Below are 16388 nucleotides of genomic sequence, written 5' to 3'. Positions count from 1 at the left end.
GAATCCGTGGTGCGGTTGACTTTTTATTATGTCGTTTAGATTTTGTTTCACAATCGATTAAAAAGGACTATGTATTAAAGCATTTAATGTCAATGGCCATTCTAAGCTGAATGTCCCTGCTCTCGTCAGATCGCAGAAGTTACACAGCTTAAGGCCTCGCTAGTACCAGTGTGGGAGACTGTCTGGGAATCCGTGGTGCGGTTGACTTTTTATTATGTCGTTTAGATTTTGTTTCACAATCGATTAAAAAGGACTATGGATTAAAGCATTTAATGTCAATGGCCATTCTAAGCTGAATGTGCCTGCTCTCGTCGGAGCGCAGAAGTTACACAGCTTAAGGCCTCGCTAGTACCAGCGTGCCAGACTGTCTGGGAATCCGTGGTGCGGTTGACTTTTTATTATGTCGTTTAGATTTTGTTTCACAATAGATTAAATAGGACTATGGATTAAATCATTTAACGTCAATGGCCATTCTAAGCTGAATGTGCCTGCTCTCGTCAGATCGCAGAAGTTACACAGCTTAAGGTCTCGCTGGTACCAGGTGTGGGAGACTGTCTGGGAATGCGTGGTGCGGTTGACTTTTTATTATGTCGTTTAGATTTTGTTTCACAATCGATTAAAAAGGACTATGGATTAAAGCATTTAATGTCAATGGCAATTCTAAGCTGAATGTGCCTGCCCTCGTTAGATCGCAGAGTTACACAGCTTAAGGCTTTGCTAGTACCAGTGTGGGAGACTGTCTGGGAATCCGTGGTGCGGTTGACTTTTTATTATGTCGTTTAGATTTTGTTTCACAATAGATTAAATAGGACTATGGATTAAAGAATTTAACGTCAATGGCCATTCTAAGCTGAATGTGCCTGCTCTCGTCAGATCGCAGAAGTTACACAGCTTAAGGCTTTGCTAGTACCAGTGTGGGGAGACTGTCTGGGAATCCGTGGTGTGGTTGACTTTTTATTATGTCGTTTAGATTTTGTTTCACAATAGATTAAATAGGACTATGGATTAAAGAATTTAACGTCAATGGCCATTCTAAGCTGAATGTGCCTGCTCTCGTCAGAACGCAGAAGTTACACAGCTTAAGGCCTCGCTAGTACCAGTGTGGGAGACTGTCTGGGAATCCGTGGTGCGGTTGACTTTTTATTATGTCATTTAGATTTTGTTTCACAATCGATTAAAAAGGACTATGGATTAAAGCATTTAATGTCAATGGCCATTCTAAGCTGAATGTGCCTGCTCTCGTTAGATCGCAGAAGTTACACAGCTTAACGCCTCGCTAGTACCAGTGTGGGAGACTGTCTGGGAATCCGTGGTGCGGTTGACTTTTTATTATGTGTTTACATTTTGTTTCACAATAGATTAAATAGGACTATGGATTAAAGCATTTAACGTCAATGGCCATTCTAAGCTGAATGTGCCTGCTCTCGTCAGATCGCAGAAGTTACACAGCTTAAGGCCTCGCTAGTACCAGTCTGGGAATCCGTGGTGCAGTTGAATTTTTATTATGTCGTTTAGATTTTGTTTCACAATCGATTAAAAAGGACTATGGATTAAAGCATTTGATGTCAATGGCCATTCTAAGCTGAGTGTCCCTGCTCTCGTCAGATCGCAGAAATTACACAGCTTAAGGCCTCGCTAGTACCAGTGTGGGAGACTGTCTGGGAATCCCGTGGTGCGGTTGACTTTTTATTATGTCGTTTAGATTTTGTTTCACAATCGATTAAAAAGGACTATGGATTAAAGCATTTAATGTCTATGGCCATTCTAAGCTGAATGTGCCTGCTCTCGTTAGATCGCAGAAGTTACACAGCTTAACGCCTCGCTAGTACCAGTGTGGGAGACTGTCTGGGAATCCGTGGTGCGGTTGAATTTTTATTATGTCGTTTAGATTTTGTTTCACAATCGATTAAAAAGGACTATGGATTAAAGCATTTAATGTCAATGGCCATTCTAAGCTGAATGTGCCTGCTCTCGTCAGATCGCAGAAGTTACACAGCTTAAGGCTTTGCTAGTACCAGTGTGGGAGACTGTCTGGGAATCCGTGGTGCGGTTGACTTTTATTATGTCGTTTAGATTTTGTTTCACAATAGATTAAATAGGACTATGGATTAAAGAATTTAACGTCAATGGCCATTCTAAGCTGAATGTGCCTGCTCTCGTCAGATCGCAGAAGTTACACAGCTTAAGGCCTCGCTAGTACCAGTGTGGGAGACTGTCTGGGAATCCGTGGTGCGGTTGAATTTTTATTATGTCGTTTAGATTTTGTTTCACAATCGATTAAAAAGGACTATGGATTAAAGCATTTGATGTCAATAGCCATTCTAAGCTGAATGTCCCTGCTCTCGTCAGATCGCAGAAGTTACACAGCTTAAGGCCTCGCTAGTACCAGTGTGGGAGACTGTCTGGGAATCCGTGGTGCGGTTGACTTTTTATTATGTCGTTTAGATTTTGTTTCACAATCGATTAAAAATGACTATGGATGAAAGCATTTAATGTCTATGGCCATTCTAAGCTGAATGTGCCTGCTCTCGTCAAATCGCAGAAGTTACACAGCTTAAGGCCTCGCTAGTACCAGTGTGGGAGACTGTCTGGGAATATGTGGTGCGGCTGACTTTTTATTATGTCGTTTAGATTTTGTTTCACAATAGATTAAATAGGACTATGGATTAAAGCATTTAACGTCAATGGCCATTCTAAGCTGAATGTGCCTGCTCTCGTCAGAACGCAGGCTTACATCTTACTTAAGGCCTTCGCTAGTACCAGTGTGGGAAACTGTCTGGGAATCCGTGTGGCTTGAATTTTTATTATGTCGTTTAGATTTTGTTTCACAATCGATTAAAAAGGACTATGTATTAAAGCATTTAATGTCAATGGCCATTCTAAGCTGAATGTCCCTGCTCTCGTCAGATCGCAGAAGTTACACAGCTTAAGGCCTCGCTAGTACCAGTGTGGGAGACTGTCTGGGAATCCGTGGTGCGGTTGACTTTTTATTATGTTGTTTAGATTTTGTTTCACAATAGATTAAATAGGACTATGGATTAAGGCTTTTAATGTCAATGGCCATTCTAAGCTGAATGTGCCTGCTCTCGTCAGATCGCAGAAGTTACACAGCTTAAGGCCTCGCTAGTACCAGTGTGGGAGACTGTCTGGGAATCCGTGGTGCGGCTGCCTTTTTATTATGTCGTTTAGATGTTGTTTCACAATCGATTAAAAAGGACTATGGATTAAAGCATTTAATGTCAATGGCCATTCTAAGCTGAATGTGCCTGCTCTCGTTAGATCGCAGAAGTTACACAGCTTAAGGCCTCGCTAGTACCAGTGTGGGAGACTGTCTGGGAATCCGTGGTGCAGTTGACTTTTTATTATGTCGTTTAGATTTTGTTTCACAATCGATTAAAAAGGACTATGTATTAAAGCATTTAATGTCAATGGCCATTCTAAGCTGAATGTCCCTGCTCTCGTCAGATCGCAGAAGTTACACAGCTTAAGGCCTCGCTAGTACCAGTGTGGGAGACTGTCTGGGAATCCGTGGTGCGGTTGACTTTTTATTATGTCGTTTAGATTTGTTTCACAATCGATTAAAAAGAGGACTATGGATTAAAGCATTTAATGTCAATGGCCATTCTAAGCTGAATGTACCTGCTCTCGTCAGATCGCAGAAGTTATACAGCTTAAGGCCCTCGATAGTACCAGTGTGGGAGACTGTCTGGGAATCCTTTGGTGCGGTAGACTTTTTATTATGTCGTTTAGATTTTGTTTCACAATCGATTAAAAAGGACTATGGATTAAAGCATTTAATGTCAATGGCCATTCTAAGCTGAATGTGCCTGCTCTCGTTAGATTGCAGAAGTTACACAGCTTACCGCCTCGCTAGTACCAGTGTGGGAGACTGTCTGGGAATCCGTGGGTGCGGTTGACTTTTTATTATGTCGTTTAGATTTTGTTTCACAATAGCTTAAATAGGACTATGGATTAAAGCATTTAACATCAATGGCCATTCTAAGCTGAATGTGCCTGCTCTCGTCAGATCGCAGAACTTACACAGCTTAAGGCCTCGCTAGTACCAGTGTGGGAGACTGTCTGGGAATCTGTGGTGCGGTTGAATTTTTATTATGTCGTTTAGATTTTGTTTCACAATCGATTAAAAAGGACTATGGATTAAAGCATTTAATGTCAATGGCCATTCTAAGCTGAATGTGCCTGCTCTCGTCAGATCGCAGAAGTTACACAGCTTAAGGCTTTGCTAGTACCAGTGTGGGAGACTGTCTGGGAATCCGTGGTGCGGTTGACTTTTTATTAAGTCGTTTAGATTTTGTTTCACAATAGATTAAATAGACTATGGATTAAAGAATTTAAAGTCAATGGCCATTCTAAGCTGAATGTGCCTGCTCTCGTCAGAACGCAGAAGTTACACAGCTTAAGGCCTCGCTAGTACCAGTGTGGAAGACTGTCTGGGAATCCGTGGTGCGGTTGACTTTTTATTATGTCGTTTAGATTTTGTTTCACAATCGATTAAAAAGGACTATGGATTAACGCATTTAATGTCAATGGCCATTCTAAGCTGAATGTGCCTGCTCTCGTTAGATCGCAGAAGTTACACAGCTTAACGCCTCGCTAGTACCAGTGTGGGGAGACTGTCTGGGAATCTGTGGTGCGGTTGAGTTTTTATTATGTCGTTTAGATTTTGTTTCACAATCGATTAAAAAGGACTATGGATTAAAGCCTTTAATGTCAATGGCCATTCTAAGCTGAATGTCCCTGCTCTCGTCAGATCGCGGAAGTTACACAGCTTAAGGCCTCGCTGGTACCAGTGTGGGAGACTGTCTGGGAATGCGTGGTGCGGTTGACTTTTTATTATGTTGTTTAGATTTTGTTTCACAATAGATTAAATAGGACTATGGATTAAGGCTTTTAATGTCAATGGCCATTCTAAGCTGAATGTGCCTGCTCTCGTCAGATCGCAGAAGTTACACAGCTTAAGGCCTCGCTAGTACCAGTGTGGGAGACTGTCTGGGAATCCGTGGTGCGTTTGACTTTTTATTATGTCGTTTAGATTTTGTTTCACAATCGATTAAAAAGGACTATGGATTAAAGCATTTAATGTCAATGGCCATTCTAAGCTGAATGTGCCTGCTCTCGTTAGATCGCAGAAGTTACACAGCTTAACGCCTCGCTAGTACCAGTGTGGGTGACTGTCTGGGAATCCGTGGTGCGGTTGACTTTTTATTATGTCGTTTAGATTTTGTTTCACAATAGATTAAATAGGACTATGGATTAAAGCATTTAATGTCAATGGCCATTCTAAGCTGAATGTCCCTGCTCTCGTCAGATCGCAGAAGTTACACAGCTTAAGGCCTCGCTAGTACCAGTGTGGGAGACTGTCTGGGAATCCGTGGTGCGGTTGACTTTTTATTATGTCGTTTAGATTTTGTTTCACAATCGATTAAAAAGGACTATGCATTAAAGCATTTAATGTCAATGGCCATTCTAAGCTGAATGTGCCTGCTCTCGTCAGATCGCAGAAGTTACACAGCTTAAGGCCTCGCTAGTACCAGTGTGGGAGACTGTCTGGGAATCCGTGGTGCGGTTGACTTTTTATTATGTAGTTTAGATTATGTTTCACAATAGATTAAATAGGACTATGGATTAAAGCATTTAACGTCAATAGCCATTCTAAGCTGACTGTGCCTGCTCTCGTCAGAACGCAGAAGTTACACAGCTTAAGGCCTCGCTAGTACCAGTGTGGGAGACTGTCTGGGAATCCGTGGTGTGGTTGAATTTTTATTATGTCGTTTAGATTTTGTTTCACAATCGATTAAAAAGGACTATGGATTAAAGCCTTTAATGTCAATGGCCATTCTAAGCTGAATGTCCCTGCTCTCGTCAGATCGCAGAAGTTACACAGCTTAAGGCCTCGCTAGTACCAGTGTGGGAGACTGTCTGGGAATCTGTGGTGCGGATGAGTTTTTATTATGTCGTTTAGATTTTGTTTCACAATCAATTAAAAAGGACTATGGATTAAAGCCTTTAACGTCAATGGCCATTCTAAGCTGAATGTCCCTGCTCTCGTCAGATCGCAGAAGTTACACAGCTTAAGGCCTCGCTAGTACCAGTGTGGGAGACTGTCTGGGAATCCGTGGTGCGGTTGCCTTTTTATTATGTCGTTTAGATTTTGTTTCACAATCGATTAAAAAGGACTATGGATTAAAGCATTTAATGTCAATGGCCATTCTAAACTGTATGTCCCTGCTCTCGTCAGATCGCAGAAGTTACACAGCTTAAGGCCTCGCTAGTACCACTGTGGGAGACTGTCTGGGAATCCGTTTTGCGGTTGACTTTTTATTATTTTGTTTAGATTTTGTTTCACAATAGATTAAATAGGACTATGGATTAAGGCTTTTAATGTCAATGGCCATTCTAAGCTGAATGTGCCTGCTCTCGTCAGATCGCAGAAGTTACACAGCTTAAGGCCTCGCTAGTACCAGTGTGGGAGACTGTCTGGGAATCCGTGGTGCGGTTGACTTTTTATTATGTCGTTTAGATTTTGTTTCACAATCGATTAAAAAGGACTATGGATTAAAGCATTTAATGTCAATGGCCATTCTAAGCTGAATGCGCCTGCTCTCGTTAGATCGCTGAAGTTACACAGCTTAACGCCTCCCTAGTACCAGTGTGGGAGACTGTCTGGGAATCCGTGGTGCGGTTGACTTTTTATTATGTTGTTTAGATTTTGTTTCACAATAGATTAAATAGGACTATGGATTAAATCATTTAACGTCAATGGCCATTCTAAGCTGAATGTGCCTGCTCTCGTCAGATCGCAGAAGTTACCCAGCTTAAGGCCTCGCTAGTACCAGTGTGGGAGACTGTCTGGGAATCCGTGGTGCGGTTGACTTTTTATTATGTCGTTTAGATTTTGTTTCACAATCGATTAAAAAGGACTATGGATTAAAGCATTTAATGTCAATGGCCATTCTAAGCTGAATGTGCCTGCTCTCGTTAGATCGCAGTAGTTACACAGCTTAACGCCTCCCTAGTACCAGTGTGGGAGACTGTCTGGGAATCTGTGGTGCGGTTGACTTTTTATTATGTCGTTTAGATTTTGTTTCACAATAGATTAAATAGGACTATGGATTAAAGCATTTAACGTCAATGGCCATTCTAAGCTGAATGTGCCTGCTCTCGTCAGATCGCAGAAGTTACACAGCTTAAGGCCTCGCTAGTACCAGTGTGGGAGACTGTCTGGGAATCCGTGGTGCTGTTGACTTTTTATTATGTCGTTTAGATTTTGTTTCACAATCGATTAAAAAGGACTATGGATTAAAGCATTTAATGTCAATGGCCATTCTAAGCTGAATGTGCCTGCTCTCGTCAGATCGCAGAAGTTACACAGCTTAAGGCCTCGCTAGTACCAGTGTGGGAGACTGTCTAGGAATCCGTGGTGCGGTTGACTTTTTATTATGTCGTTTAGATTTTGTTTCACAATCGATTAAAAAGGACTATGGATTAAAGCATTTAATGTCAATGGCCATTCTAAGCTGAATGTGCCTGCTCTCGTCAGATCGCAGAAGTTACACAGCTTAAGGCCTCGCTAGTACCAGTGTGGGAGACTGTCTGGGAATCCGTGGTGCGGTTGCCTTTTTATTATGTCGTTTAGATTTTGTTTTACAATCGATTAAAAAGGACTATGGATTAAAGCATTTCATGGCAATGGCCATTCTAAGATGAATGTGCCTGCTCTCGTCAGATCGCAGAAGTTACACAGCTTAAGGCCTCGCTAGTACCAGTGTGGGAGACTGTCTGGGAATGTGTGGTGCGGTTGAATTTTTATTATGTCGTTTAGATTTTGTTTCACAATCGATTAAAAAGGACTATGGATTAAAGCATTTAATCTCAATGGCCATTCTAAACTGAATGTCCCTGCTCTCGTCAGATCGCAGAAGTTACACAGCTTACCGCCTCGCTAGTACCAGTGTGGGAGACTGTCTGGGAATCCGTGGTGCGGTTGACTTTTTATTATGTCGTTTAGATTTTGTTTCACAATAGCTTAAATAGGACTATGGATTAAAGCATTTAACATCAATGGCCATTCTAAGCTGAATGTGCCTGCTCTCGTCAGATCGCAGAACTTACACAGCTTAAGGCCTCGCTAGTACCAGTGTGGGAGACTGTCTGGGAATCTGTGGTGCGGTTGAATTTTTATTATGTCGTTTAGATTTTGTTTCACAATCGATTAAAAAGGACTATGGATTAAAGCATTTAATGTCAATGGCCATTCTAAGCTGAATGTGCCTGCTCTCGTCAGATCGCAGAAGTTACACAGCTTAAGGCTTTGCCAGTACCAGTGTGGGAGACTGTCTGGGAATCCGTGGTGCGGTTGACTTTTTATTAAGTCGTTTAGATTTTGTTTCACAATAGATTAAATAGGACTATGGATTAAAGAATTTAACGTCAATGGCCATTCTAAGCTGAATGTGCCTGTTCTCGTCAGAACGCAGAAGTTACACAGCTTAAGGCCTCGCTAGTACCAGTGTGGAAGACTGTCTGGGAATCCGTGGTGCGGTTGACTTTTTATTATGTCGTTTAGATTTTGTTTCACAATCGATTAAAAAGGACTATGGATTAACGCATTTAATGTCAATGGCCATTCTAAGCTGAATGTGCCTGCTCTCGTTAGATCGCAGAAGTTACACAGCTTAACGCCTCGCTAGTACCAGTGTGGGAGACTGTCTGGGAATCTGTGGTGCGGTTGAGTTTTTATTATGTCGTTTAGATTTTGTTTCACAATCGATTAAAAAGGACTATGGATTAAAGCCTTTAATGTCAATGGCCATTCTAAGCTGAATGTCCCTGCTCTCGTCAGATCGCGGAAGTTACACAGCTTAAGGCCTCGCTGGTACCAGTGTGGGAGACTGTCTGGGAATGCGTGGTGCGGTTGACTTTTTATTATGTTGTTTAGATTTTGTTTCACAATAGATTAAATAGGACTATGGATTAAGGCTTTTAATGTCAATGGCCATTCTAAGCTGAATGTGCCTGCTCTCGTCAGATCGCAGAAGTTACACAGCTTAAGGCCTCGCTAGTACCAGTGTGGGAGACTGTCTGGGAATCCGTGGTGCGTTTGACTTTTTATTATGTCGTTTAGATTTTGTTTCACAATCGATTAAAAAGGACTATGGATTAAAGCATTTAATGTCAATGGCCATTCTAAGCTGAATGTGCCTGCTCTCGTTAGATCGCAGAAGTTACACAGCTTAACGCCTCGCTAGTACCAGTGTGGGTGACTGTCTGGGAATCCGTGGTGCGGTTGACTTTTTATTATGTCGTTTAGATTTTGTTTCACAATAGATTAAATAGGACTATGGATTAAAGCATTTAATGTCAATGGCCATTCTAAGCTGAATGTCCCTGCTCTCGTCAGATCGCAGAAGTTACACAGCTTAAGGCCTCGCTAGTACCAGTGTGGGAGACTGTCTGGGAATCCGTGGTGCGGTTGACTTTTTATTATGTCGTTTAGATTTTGTTTCACAATCGATTAAAAAGGACTATGGATTAAAGCATTTAATGTCAATGGCCATTCTAAGCTGAATGTGCCTGCTCTCGTCAGATCGCAGAAGTTACACAGCTTAAGGCCTCGCTAGTACCAGTGTGGGAGACTGTCTGGGAATCCGTGGTGCGGTTGACTTTTTATTATGTCGTTTAGATTTTGTTTCACAATCGATTAAAAAGGACTATGCATTAAAGCATTTAATGTCAATGGCCATTCTAAGCTGAATGTGCCTGCTCTCGTCAGATCGCAGAAGTTACACAGCTTAAGGCCTCGCTAGTACCAGTGTGGGAGACTGTCTGGGAATCCGTGGTGCGGTTGACTTTTTATTATGTAGTTTAGATTATGTTTCACAATAGATTAAATAGGACTATGGATTAAAGCATTTAACGTCAATAGCCATTCTAAGCTGACTGTGCCTGCTCTCGTCAGAACGCAGAAGTTACACAGCTTAAGGCCTCGCTAGTACCAGTGTGGGAGACTGTCTGGGAATCCGTGGTGTGGTTGAATTTTTATTATGTCGTTTAGATTTTGTTTCACAATCGATTAAAAAGGACTATGGATTAAAGCCTTTAATGTCAATGGCCATTCTAAGCTGAATGTCCCTGCTCTCGTCAGATCGCAGAAGTTACACAGCTTAAGGCCTCGCTAGTACCAGTGTGGGAGACTGTCTGGGAATCTGTGGTGCGGATGAGTTTTTATTATGTCGTTTAGATTTTGTTTCACAATCAATTAAAAAGGACTATGGATTAAAGCCTTTAATGTCAATGGCCATTCTAAGCTGAATGTCCCTGCTCTCGTCAGATCGCAGAAGTTACACAGCTTAAGGCCTCGCTAGTACCAGTGTGGGAGACTGTCTGGGAATCCGTGGTGCGGTTGCCTTTTTATTATGTCGTTTAGATTTTGTTTCACAATCGATTAAAAAGGACTATGGATTAAAGCATTTAATGTCAATGGCCATTCTAAACTGTATGTCCCTGCTCTCGTCAGATCGCAGAAGTTACACAGCTTAAGGCCTCGCTAGTACCACTGTGGGAGACTGTCTGGGAATCCGTTTTGCGGTTGACTTTTTATTATTTTGTTTAGATTTTGTTTCACAATAGATTAAATAGGACTATGGATTAAGGCTTTTAATGTCAATGGCCATTCTAAGCTGAATGTGCCTGCTCTCGTCAGATCGCAGAAGTTACACAGCTTAAGGCCTCGCTAGTACCAGTGTGGGAGACTGTCTGGGAATCCGTGGTGCGGTTGACTTTTTATTATGTCGTTTAGATTTTGTTTCACAATCGATTAAAAAGGACTATGGATTAAAGCATTTAATGTCAATGGCCATTCTAAGCTGAATGCGCCTGCTCTCGTTAGATCGCTGAAGTTACACAGCTTAACGCCTCCCTAGTACCAGTGTGGGAGACTGTCTGGGAATCCGTGGTGCGGTTGACTTTTTATTATGTTGTTTAGATTTTGTTTCACAATAGATTAAATAGGACTATGGATTAAATCATTTAACGTCAATGGCCATTCTAAGCTGAATGTGCCTGCTCTCGTCAGATCGCAGAAGTTACCCAGCTTAAGGCCTCGCTAGTACCAGTGTGGGAGACTGTCTGGGAATCCGTGGTGCGGTTGACTTTTTATTATGTCGTTTAGATTTTGTTTCACAATAGATTAAATAGGACTATGGATTAAAGCATTTAACGTCAATGGCCATTCTAAGCTGAATGTGCCTGCTCTCGTCAGATCGCAGAAGTTACACAGCTTAAGGCCTCGCTAGTACCAGTGTGGGAGACTGTCTGGGAATCCGTGGTGCTGTTGACTTTTTATTATGTCGTTTAGATTTTGTTTCACAATCGATTAAAAAGGACTATGGATTAAAGCATTTAATGTCAATGGCCATTCTAAGCTGAATGTGCCTGCTCTCGTCAGATCGCAGAAGTTACACAGCTTAAGGCCTCGCTAGTACCAGTCTGGGAGACTGTCTAGGAATCCGTGGTGCGGTTGACTTTTTATTATGTCGTTTAGATTTTGTTTCACAATCGATTAAAAAGGACTATGGATTAAAGCATTTAATGTCAATGGCCATTCTAAGCTGAATGTGCCTGCTCTCGTCAGATCGCAGAAGTTACACAGCTTAAGGCCTCGCTAGTACCAGTGTGGGAGACTGTCTGGGAATCCGTGGTGCGGTTGCCTTTTTATTATGTCGTTTAGATTTTGTTTTACAATCGATTAAAAAGGACTATGGATTAAAGCATTTCATGGCAATGGCCATTCTAAGATGAATGTGCCTGCTCTCGTCAGATCGCAGAAGTTACACAGCTTAAGGCCTCGCTAGTACCAGTGTGGGAGACTGTCTGGGAATGCGTGGTGCGGTTGAATTTTTATTATGTCGTTTAGATTTTGTTTCACAATCGATTAAAAAGGACTATGGATTAAAGCATTTAATCTCAATGGCCATTCTAAACTGAATGTCCCTGCTCTCGTCAGATCGCAGAAGTTACACAGCTTAAGGCCTCGCTAGTACCACTGTGGGAGACTGTCTGGGAATCCGTTTTGCGGTTGACTTTTTATTATGTTGTTTAGCTTTTGTTTCACAATAGATTAAATAGGACTATGGATTAAGGCTTTTATTGTCAATGGCCATTCTAAGCTGAATGTGCCTGCTCTCGTCAGATCGCAGAAGTTACACAGCTTAAGGCCTCGCTAGTACCAGTGTGGGAGACTGTCTGGGAATCCGTGGTGCGGTTGACTTTTTATTATGTCGTTTAGATTTTGTTTCACAATCGATTAAAAAGGACTATGGATTAAAGCATTTAATGTCAATGGCCATTCTAAGCTGAATGCGCCTGCTCTCGTTAGATCGCAGAAGTTACACAGCTTAACGCCTCCCTAGTACCAGTGTGGGAGACTGTCTGGGAATCCGTGGTGCGGTTGACTTTTTATTATGTTGTTTAGATTTTGTTTCACAATAGATTAAATAGGACTATGGATTAAATCATTTAACGTCAATGGCCATTCTAAGCTGAATGTGCCTGCTCTCGTCAGATCGCAGAAGTTACCCAGCTTAAGGCCTCGCTAGTACCAGTATGGGAGACTGTCTGGGAATCCGTGGTGCGGTTGACTTTTTATTATGTCGTTTAGATTTTGTTTCACAATCGATTAAAAAGGACTATGGATTAAAGCATTTAATGTCAATGGCCATTCTAAGCTGAATGTGCCTGCTCTCGTTAGATCGCAGTAGTTACACAGCTTAACGCCTCCCTAGTACCAGTGTGGGAGACTGTCTGGGAATCTGTGGTGCGGTTGACTTTTTATTATGTCGTTTAGATTTTGTTTCACAATAGATTAAATAGGACTATGGATTAAAGCATTTAACGTCAATGGCCATTCTAAGCTGAATGTGCCTGCTCTCGTCAGATCGCAGAAGTTACACAGCTTAAGGCCTCGCTAGTACCAGTGTGGGAGACTGTCTGGGAATCCGTGGTGCTGTTGACTTTTTATTATGTCGTTTAGATTTTGTTTCACAATCGATTAAAAAGGACTATGGATTAAAGCATTTAATGTCAATGGCCATTCTAAGCTGAATGTGCCTGCTCTCGTCAGATCGCAGAAGTTACACAGCTTAAGGCCTCGCTAGTACCGGTGTGGGAGACTGTCTGGGAATCAGTGGTGCGGTTGACTTTTTATTATGTTGTTTAGATTTTGTTTCACAATCGATTAAAAAGGACTATGGATTAAAGCATTTAACGTCAATGGCCATTCTAAGCTGAATGTGCCTGCTCTCGTCAGAACGCAGAAGTTACATAGCTTAAGTCCTCGCTAGTACCAGTGTGGGAGACTGTCTGGGAATCCGTGGTGCGGTTGAATTTTATTATGTTGTTTAGATTTTGTTTCACAATAGATTAAATAGGACTATGGATTAAGGCTTTTAATGTCAATGGCCATTCTAAGCTGAATGTCCCTGCTCTCGTCAGATCGCAGAAGTTACACAGCTTAAGGCCTCACTAGTACCAGTGTGTGAGACTGTCTGGGAATCCGTGGTGCGGTTAACTTTTTATTATGTCGTTTAGATTTTGTTTCACAATCGATTAAAAAGGACTATGGATTAAAGCATTTAACGTCAATGGCCATTCTAAGCTGAATGTGCCTGCTCTCGTCAGATCGCAGAAATTACACAGCTTAAGGCCTCGCTAGTACCAGTGTGGGAGACTGTCTGGGAATCCGTGGTGCGGTTGACTTTTTATTATGTCGTTTAGATTTTGTTTCACAATAGATTAAATAGGACTATGGATTAAAGAATTTAACGTCAATGGTCATTCTAAGCTGAATGTGCCTGCTCTCGTCAAAACGCAGAAGTTACACAGCTTAAGGCCTCGCTAGTACCAGTGTGGGAGACTGTCTGGGAATCCGTGGTGCGGTTGACTTTTTATTATGTCGTTTAGATTTTGTTTCACAATCGATTAAAAAGGACTATGGATTAAAGCATTTAATGTCAATGGCCATTCTAAGCTGAATGTGCCTGCTCTCGTCAGATCGCAGAAGTTACACAGCTTAAGGCCTCGCTAGTACTAGTGTGGGAGACTGTCTGGGAATCCGTGGTGCGGTTGACTTTTTATTATGTCGTTTAGATTTTGTTTCACAATCGATTAAAAAGGACTATGGATTAAAGCATTTAACGTCAATGGCCATTCTAAGCTGAATGTCCCTGCTCTCGTCAGATCGCAGAAGTTACACAGCTTAAGGCCTCGCTAGTACCAGTGTGGGAGACTGTCTGGGAATCCGTGGTGCTGTTGACTTTTTATTATGTCGTTTAGATTTTGATTCACAATCGATTAAAAAGGACTATGGATTAAAGCATTTAATGTCAATGTCCATTCTTAGCTGAATGTGCCTGCTCTCGTCAGATCGCAGAAATTACACAGCTTAAGGCCTCGCTAGTACCAGTGTGGGAGACTGTCTGGGAATCCGTGGTGCGGTTGACTTTTTATTATGTCGTTTAGATTTTGTTTCACAATCGATTAAAAAGGACTATGGATTAAAGCATTTAACGTCAATGGCCATTCTAAGCTGAATGTACCTGCCCTCGTCAAAACGCAGAAGTTACATAGCTTAAGTCCTCGCTAGTACCAGTGTGGGAGACTGTCTGGGAATCCGTGGTGCGGTTGACTTTTTATTATGTTGTTTAGATTTTGTTTCACAATAGATTAAATAGGACTATGGATTAAGGCTTTTAATGTTAATGGCCATTCTAAGCTGAATGTGCCTGCTCTCGTCAGATCGCAGAAGTTACACAGCTTAAGGCCTCGCTAGTACCAGTGTGGGAGACTGTCTGGGAATCCGTGGTGCGGTTGAGTTTTTATTATGTCGTTTAGATTTTGTTTCACAATCGATTAAAAAGGACTATGGATTAAAGCCTTTACTGTCAATGGCCATTCTAAGCTGAATGTCCGTGCTCTCGTCAGATCGCAGAAGTTACACAGCTTAAGGCCTCGCTGGTACCAGTGTGGGAGACTGTCTGGGAATGCGTGGTGCGGTTGACTTTTTATTATGTCGTTTAGATTTTGTTTCACAATAGATTAAATAGGACTATGGATTAAGGCTTTTAACGTCAATGGCCATTCTAAGCTGAATGTGCCTGCACTCGTCAGATCGCAGAAGTTACACAGCTTAAGGCCTCGCTAGTACCAGTGTGGGAGACTGTCTGGGAATCCGTGGTGCGGTTGACTTTTTATTATGTCGTTTAGATTTTGTTTCACAATCGATTAAAAAGGACTATGGATTAAAGCATTTAATGTCAATGGCCATTCTAAGCTGAATGTGCCTTCTCTCGTTAGATCGCAGAAGTTACACAACTTAACGCCTCGCTAGTACCAGTGTGGGTGATTGTCTGGGAATCCGTGGTGCGGTTGACTTTTTATTATGTCGTTTAGATTTTGTTTCACAATAGATTAAATAGGACTATGGATTAAAGCATTTAACGTCAATGGCCATTCTAAGCTGAATGTGCCTGCTCTCGTCAGATCGCAGAAGTTACACAGCTTAAGGCCTCGCTAGTACCAGTGTGGGAGACTGTCTGGGAATCCGTGGTGCGGTTGACTTTTTATTATGTCGTTTAGATTTTGTTTCACAATAGATTAAATAGGACTATGGATTAAAGCATTTAACGTCAATGGCCATTCTAAGCTGAATGTGCCTGCTCTAGTCAGAACGCAGAAGTTACACAGCTTAAGGCCTCGCTAGTACCAGTGTGGGAGACTGTCTGGGAATCCGTGGTGCGGTTGAATTTTTATTATGTCGTTTAGATTTTGTTTCACAATCGATTAAAAAGGACTATGGATTAAAGAATTTAATGTCAATGGCCATTCTAAGCTGAATGTCCCTGCTCTCGTCAGATCGCAGAAGTTACACAGCTTAAGGCCTCGCTAGTACCAGTGTGGGAGACTGTCTGGGCATCCGTAATGCAGTTGACTTTTTATTATGTTGTTTAGATTTTGTTTCACAATAGATTAAATAGGACTATGGATTAAGGCTTTTAATTTCAATCGCCATTCTAAGCTGAATGTGCCTGCTCTCGTCAGATCGCAGAAGTTACACAGCTTAACGCCTCGCTAGTACCAGTGTGGGAGACTGTCTGGGAATCCGTGGTGCGGTTGAATTTTTATTATGTCGTTTAGATTTTGTTTCACAATCGATTAAAAAGGACTATGGATTAAAGCATTTAATGTCAATGGCCATTCTAAGCTGAATGTCCCTGCTCTCGTCAGATCGCAGAAGTTACACAGCTTAAAGCCTTGATAGTACCAGTGTGGGAGACTGTCTGGGAATCCGTGGTGCGGTTGACTTTTTATTA

At 41.8% G+C, this 16388-nt stretch overlaps 64 pseudogenes; all 64 read left to right on the top strand.

The window, feature by feature from the left end:
- The first annotated feature begins 88 nt into the window (after positions 1–88).
- LOC142681088 (5S ribosomal RNA) lies at positions 89–207 on the top strand (annotated as a pseudogene).
- An 812-nt stretch (positions 208–1019) lies between these two features.
- Positions 1020–1138, top strand: LOC142681159 (5S ribosomal RNA; annotated as a pseudogene).
- Positions 1139–1205: 67 nt separating this feature from the next.
- Positions 1206–1324, top strand: LOC142680149 (5S ribosomal RNA; annotated as a pseudogene).
- Positions 1325–1564: 240 nt separating this feature from the next.
- LOC142680180 (5S ribosomal RNA) lies at positions 1565–1684 on the top strand (annotated as a pseudogene).
- A 253-nt stretch (positions 1685–1937) lies between these two features.
- LOC142681331 (5S ribosomal RNA) lies at positions 1938–2056 on the top strand (annotated as a pseudogene).
- Positions 2057–2122: 66 nt separating this feature from the next.
- Positions 2123–2241, top strand: LOC142681240 (5S ribosomal RNA; annotated as a pseudogene).
- Positions 2242–2308: 67 nt separating this feature from the next.
- Positions 2309–2427, top strand: LOC142681111 (5S ribosomal RNA; annotated as a pseudogene).
- A 439-nt stretch (positions 2428–2866) lies between these two features.
- On the top strand, positions 2867–2985 carry LOC142681087 (5S ribosomal RNA; annotated as a pseudogene).
- Positions 2986–3052: 67 nt separating this feature from the next.
- On the top strand, positions 3053–3171 carry LOC142680072 (5S ribosomal RNA; annotated as a pseudogene).
- Positions 3172–3238: 67 nt separating this feature from the next.
- On the top strand, positions 3239–3357 carry LOC142681045 (5S ribosomal RNA; annotated as a pseudogene).
- Positions 3358–3424: 67 nt separating this feature from the next.
- Positions 3425–3543, top strand: LOC142681085 (5S ribosomal RNA; annotated as a pseudogene).
- A 68-nt stretch (positions 3544–3611) lies between these two features.
- LOC142680357 (5S ribosomal RNA) lies at positions 3612–3732 on the top strand (annotated as a pseudogene).
- Positions 3733–3986: 254 nt separating this feature from the next.
- LOC142680197 (5S ribosomal RNA) lies at positions 3987–4105 on the top strand (annotated as a pseudogene).
- A 67-nt stretch (positions 4106–4172) lies between these two features.
- Positions 4173–4291, top strand: LOC142681329 (5S ribosomal RNA; annotated as a pseudogene).
- A 66-nt stretch (positions 4292–4357) lies between these two features.
- Positions 4358–4476, top strand: LOC142681118 (5S ribosomal RNA; annotated as a pseudogene).
- Positions 4477–4730: 254 nt separating this feature from the next.
- LOC142680101 (5S ribosomal RNA) lies at positions 4731–4849 on the top strand (annotated as a pseudogene).
- A 67-nt stretch (positions 4850–4916) lies between these two features.
- On the top strand, positions 4917–5035 carry LOC142681206 (5S ribosomal RNA; annotated as a pseudogene).
- Positions 5036–5102: 67 nt separating this feature from the next.
- LOC142680076 (5S ribosomal RNA) lies at positions 5103–5221 on the top strand (annotated as a pseudogene).
- A 67-nt stretch (positions 5222–5288) lies between these two features.
- Positions 5289–5407, top strand: LOC142681084 (5S ribosomal RNA; annotated as a pseudogene).
- Positions 5408–5474: 67 nt separating this feature from the next.
- On the top strand, positions 5475–5593 carry LOC142680721 (5S ribosomal RNA; annotated as a pseudogene).
- Positions 5594–5660: 67 nt separating this feature from the next.
- Positions 5661–5779, top strand: LOC142680107 (5S ribosomal RNA; annotated as a pseudogene).
- A 67-nt stretch (positions 5780–5846) lies between these two features.
- LOC142680365 (5S ribosomal RNA) lies at positions 5847–5965 on the top strand (annotated as a pseudogene).
- Positions 5966–6032: 67 nt separating this feature from the next.
- On the top strand, positions 6033–6151 carry LOC142681262 (5S ribosomal RNA; annotated as a pseudogene).
- Positions 6152–6404: 253 nt separating this feature from the next.
- LOC142680709 (5S ribosomal RNA) lies at positions 6405–6523 on the top strand (annotated as a pseudogene).
- Positions 6524–6776: 253 nt separating this feature from the next.
- Positions 6777–6895, top strand: LOC142681116 (5S ribosomal RNA; annotated as a pseudogene).
- A 253-nt stretch (positions 6896–7148) lies between these two features.
- Positions 7149–7267, top strand: LOC142681287 (5S ribosomal RNA; annotated as a pseudogene).
- Positions 7268–7334: 67 nt separating this feature from the next.
- LOC142681157 (5S ribosomal RNA) lies at positions 7335–7453 on the top strand (annotated as a pseudogene).
- Positions 7454–7520: 67 nt separating this feature from the next.
- On the top strand, positions 7521–7639 carry LOC142681163 (5S ribosomal RNA; annotated as a pseudogene).
- Positions 7640–8078: 439 nt separating this feature from the next.
- LOC142680196 (5S ribosomal RNA) lies at positions 8079–8197 on the top strand (annotated as a pseudogene).
- A 67-nt stretch (positions 8198–8264) lies between these two features.
- On the top strand, positions 8265–8383 carry LOC142680054 (5S ribosomal RNA; annotated as a pseudogene).
- A 67-nt stretch (positions 8384–8450) lies between these two features.
- LOC142681227 (5S ribosomal RNA) lies at positions 8451–8569 on the top strand (annotated as a pseudogene).
- Positions 8570–8822: 253 nt separating this feature from the next.
- On the top strand, positions 8823–8941 carry LOC142680099 (5S ribosomal RNA; annotated as a pseudogene).
- A 67-nt stretch (positions 8942–9008) lies between these two features.
- LOC142681205 (5S ribosomal RNA) lies at positions 9009–9127 on the top strand (annotated as a pseudogene).
- A 67-nt stretch (positions 9128–9194) lies between these two features.
- Positions 9195–9313, top strand: LOC142680075 (5S ribosomal RNA; annotated as a pseudogene).
- A 67-nt stretch (positions 9314–9380) lies between these two features.
- On the top strand, positions 9381–9499 carry LOC142681083 (5S ribosomal RNA; annotated as a pseudogene).
- A 67-nt stretch (positions 9500–9566) lies between these two features.
- Positions 9567–9685, top strand: LOC142680697 (5S ribosomal RNA; annotated as a pseudogene).
- Positions 9686–9752: 67 nt separating this feature from the next.
- Positions 9753–9871, top strand: LOC142680685 (5S ribosomal RNA; annotated as a pseudogene).
- Positions 9872–9938: 67 nt separating this feature from the next.
- Positions 9939–10057, top strand: LOC142680106 (5S ribosomal RNA; annotated as a pseudogene).
- Positions 10058–10124: 67 nt separating this feature from the next.
- LOC142680363 (5S ribosomal RNA) lies at positions 10125–10243 on the top strand (annotated as a pseudogene).
- A 67-nt stretch (positions 10244–10310) lies between these two features.
- Positions 10311–10429, top strand: LOC142681261 (5S ribosomal RNA; annotated as a pseudogene).
- Positions 10430–10682: 253 nt separating this feature from the next.
- On the top strand, positions 10683–10801 carry LOC142680672 (5S ribosomal RNA; annotated as a pseudogene).
- Positions 10802–11054: 253 nt separating this feature from the next.
- On the top strand, positions 11055–11173 carry LOC142681115 (5S ribosomal RNA; annotated as a pseudogene).
- Positions 11174–11240: 67 nt separating this feature from the next.
- LOC142681165 (5S ribosomal RNA) lies at positions 11241–11359 on the top strand (annotated as a pseudogene).
- Positions 11360–11426: 67 nt separating this feature from the next.
- Positions 11427–11545, top strand: LOC142681253 (5S ribosomal RNA; annotated as a pseudogene).
- A 67-nt stretch (positions 11546–11612) lies between these two features.
- Positions 11613–11731, top strand: LOC142681162 (5S ribosomal RNA; annotated as a pseudogene).
- Positions 11732–11798: 67 nt separating this feature from the next.
- Positions 11799–11917, top strand: LOC142680356 (5S ribosomal RNA; annotated as a pseudogene).
- Positions 11918–12170: 253 nt separating this feature from the next.
- Positions 12171–12289, top strand: LOC142680092 (5S ribosomal RNA; annotated as a pseudogene).
- A 67-nt stretch (positions 12290–12356) lies between these two features.
- Positions 12357–12475, top strand: LOC142680228 (5S ribosomal RNA; annotated as a pseudogene).
- Positions 12476–12542: 67 nt separating this feature from the next.
- Positions 12543–12661, top strand: LOC142681041 (5S ribosomal RNA; annotated as a pseudogene).
- A 253-nt stretch (positions 12662–12914) lies between these two features.
- LOC142680049 (5S ribosomal RNA) lies at positions 12915–13033 on the top strand (annotated as a pseudogene).
- A 67-nt stretch (positions 13034–13100) lies between these two features.
- On the top strand, positions 13101–13219 carry LOC142681209 (5S ribosomal RNA; annotated as a pseudogene).
- Positions 13220–13286: 67 nt separating this feature from the next.
- Positions 13287–13405, top strand: LOC142680224 (5S ribosomal RNA; annotated as a pseudogene).
- Positions 13406–13657: 252 nt separating this feature from the next.
- Positions 13658–13776, top strand: LOC142681392 (5S ribosomal RNA; annotated as a pseudogene).
- A 67-nt stretch (positions 13777–13843) lies between these two features.
- Positions 13844–13962, top strand: LOC142681393 (5S ribosomal RNA; annotated as a pseudogene).
- A 67-nt stretch (positions 13963–14029) lies between these two features.
- On the top strand, positions 14030–14148 carry LOC142681306 (5S ribosomal RNA; annotated as a pseudogene).
- A 67-nt stretch (positions 14149–14215) lies between these two features.
- On the top strand, positions 14216–14334 carry LOC142681110 (5S ribosomal RNA; annotated as a pseudogene).
- Positions 14335–14401: 67 nt separating this feature from the next.
- On the top strand, positions 14402–14520 carry LOC142681396 (5S ribosomal RNA; annotated as a pseudogene).
- Positions 14521–14773: 253 nt separating this feature from the next.
- Positions 14774–14892, top strand: LOC142681436 (5S ribosomal RNA; annotated as a pseudogene).
- Positions 14893–14959: 67 nt separating this feature from the next.
- LOC142680207 (5S ribosomal RNA) lies at positions 14960–15078 on the top strand (annotated as a pseudogene).
- Positions 15079–15145: 67 nt separating this feature from the next.
- Positions 15146–15264, top strand: LOC142681203 (5S ribosomal RNA; annotated as a pseudogene).
- Positions 15265–15517: 253 nt separating this feature from the next.
- Positions 15518–15636, top strand: LOC142680080 (5S ribosomal RNA; annotated as a pseudogene).
- A 67-nt stretch (positions 15637–15703) lies between these two features.
- Positions 15704–15822, top strand: LOC142680126 (5S ribosomal RNA; annotated as a pseudogene).
- A 253-nt stretch (positions 15823–16075) lies between these two features.
- LOC142681316 (5S ribosomal RNA) lies at positions 16076–16194 on the top strand (annotated as a pseudogene).
- Positions 16195–16261: 67 nt separating this feature from the next.
- Positions 16262–16380, top strand: LOC142680170 (5S ribosomal RNA; annotated as a pseudogene).
- The last annotated feature ends 8 nt before the right edge of the window (positions 16381–16388 follow it).

The sequence above is a fragment of the Rhinoderma darwinii genome (assembly GCF_050947455.1).
Source record: "Rhinoderma darwinii isolate aRhiDar2 chromosome 2 unlocalized genomic scaffold, aRhiDar2.hap1 SUPER_2_unloc_56, whole genome shotgun sequence".
Classification (NCBI taxonomy): domain Eukaryota; kingdom Metazoa; phylum Chordata; class Amphibia; order Anura; family Rhinodermatidae; genus Rhinoderma; species Rhinoderma darwinii.
Note: the sequence above shows the minus strand (reverse complement) of the source record. Positions and strands in the feature narration are given on the sequence as shown.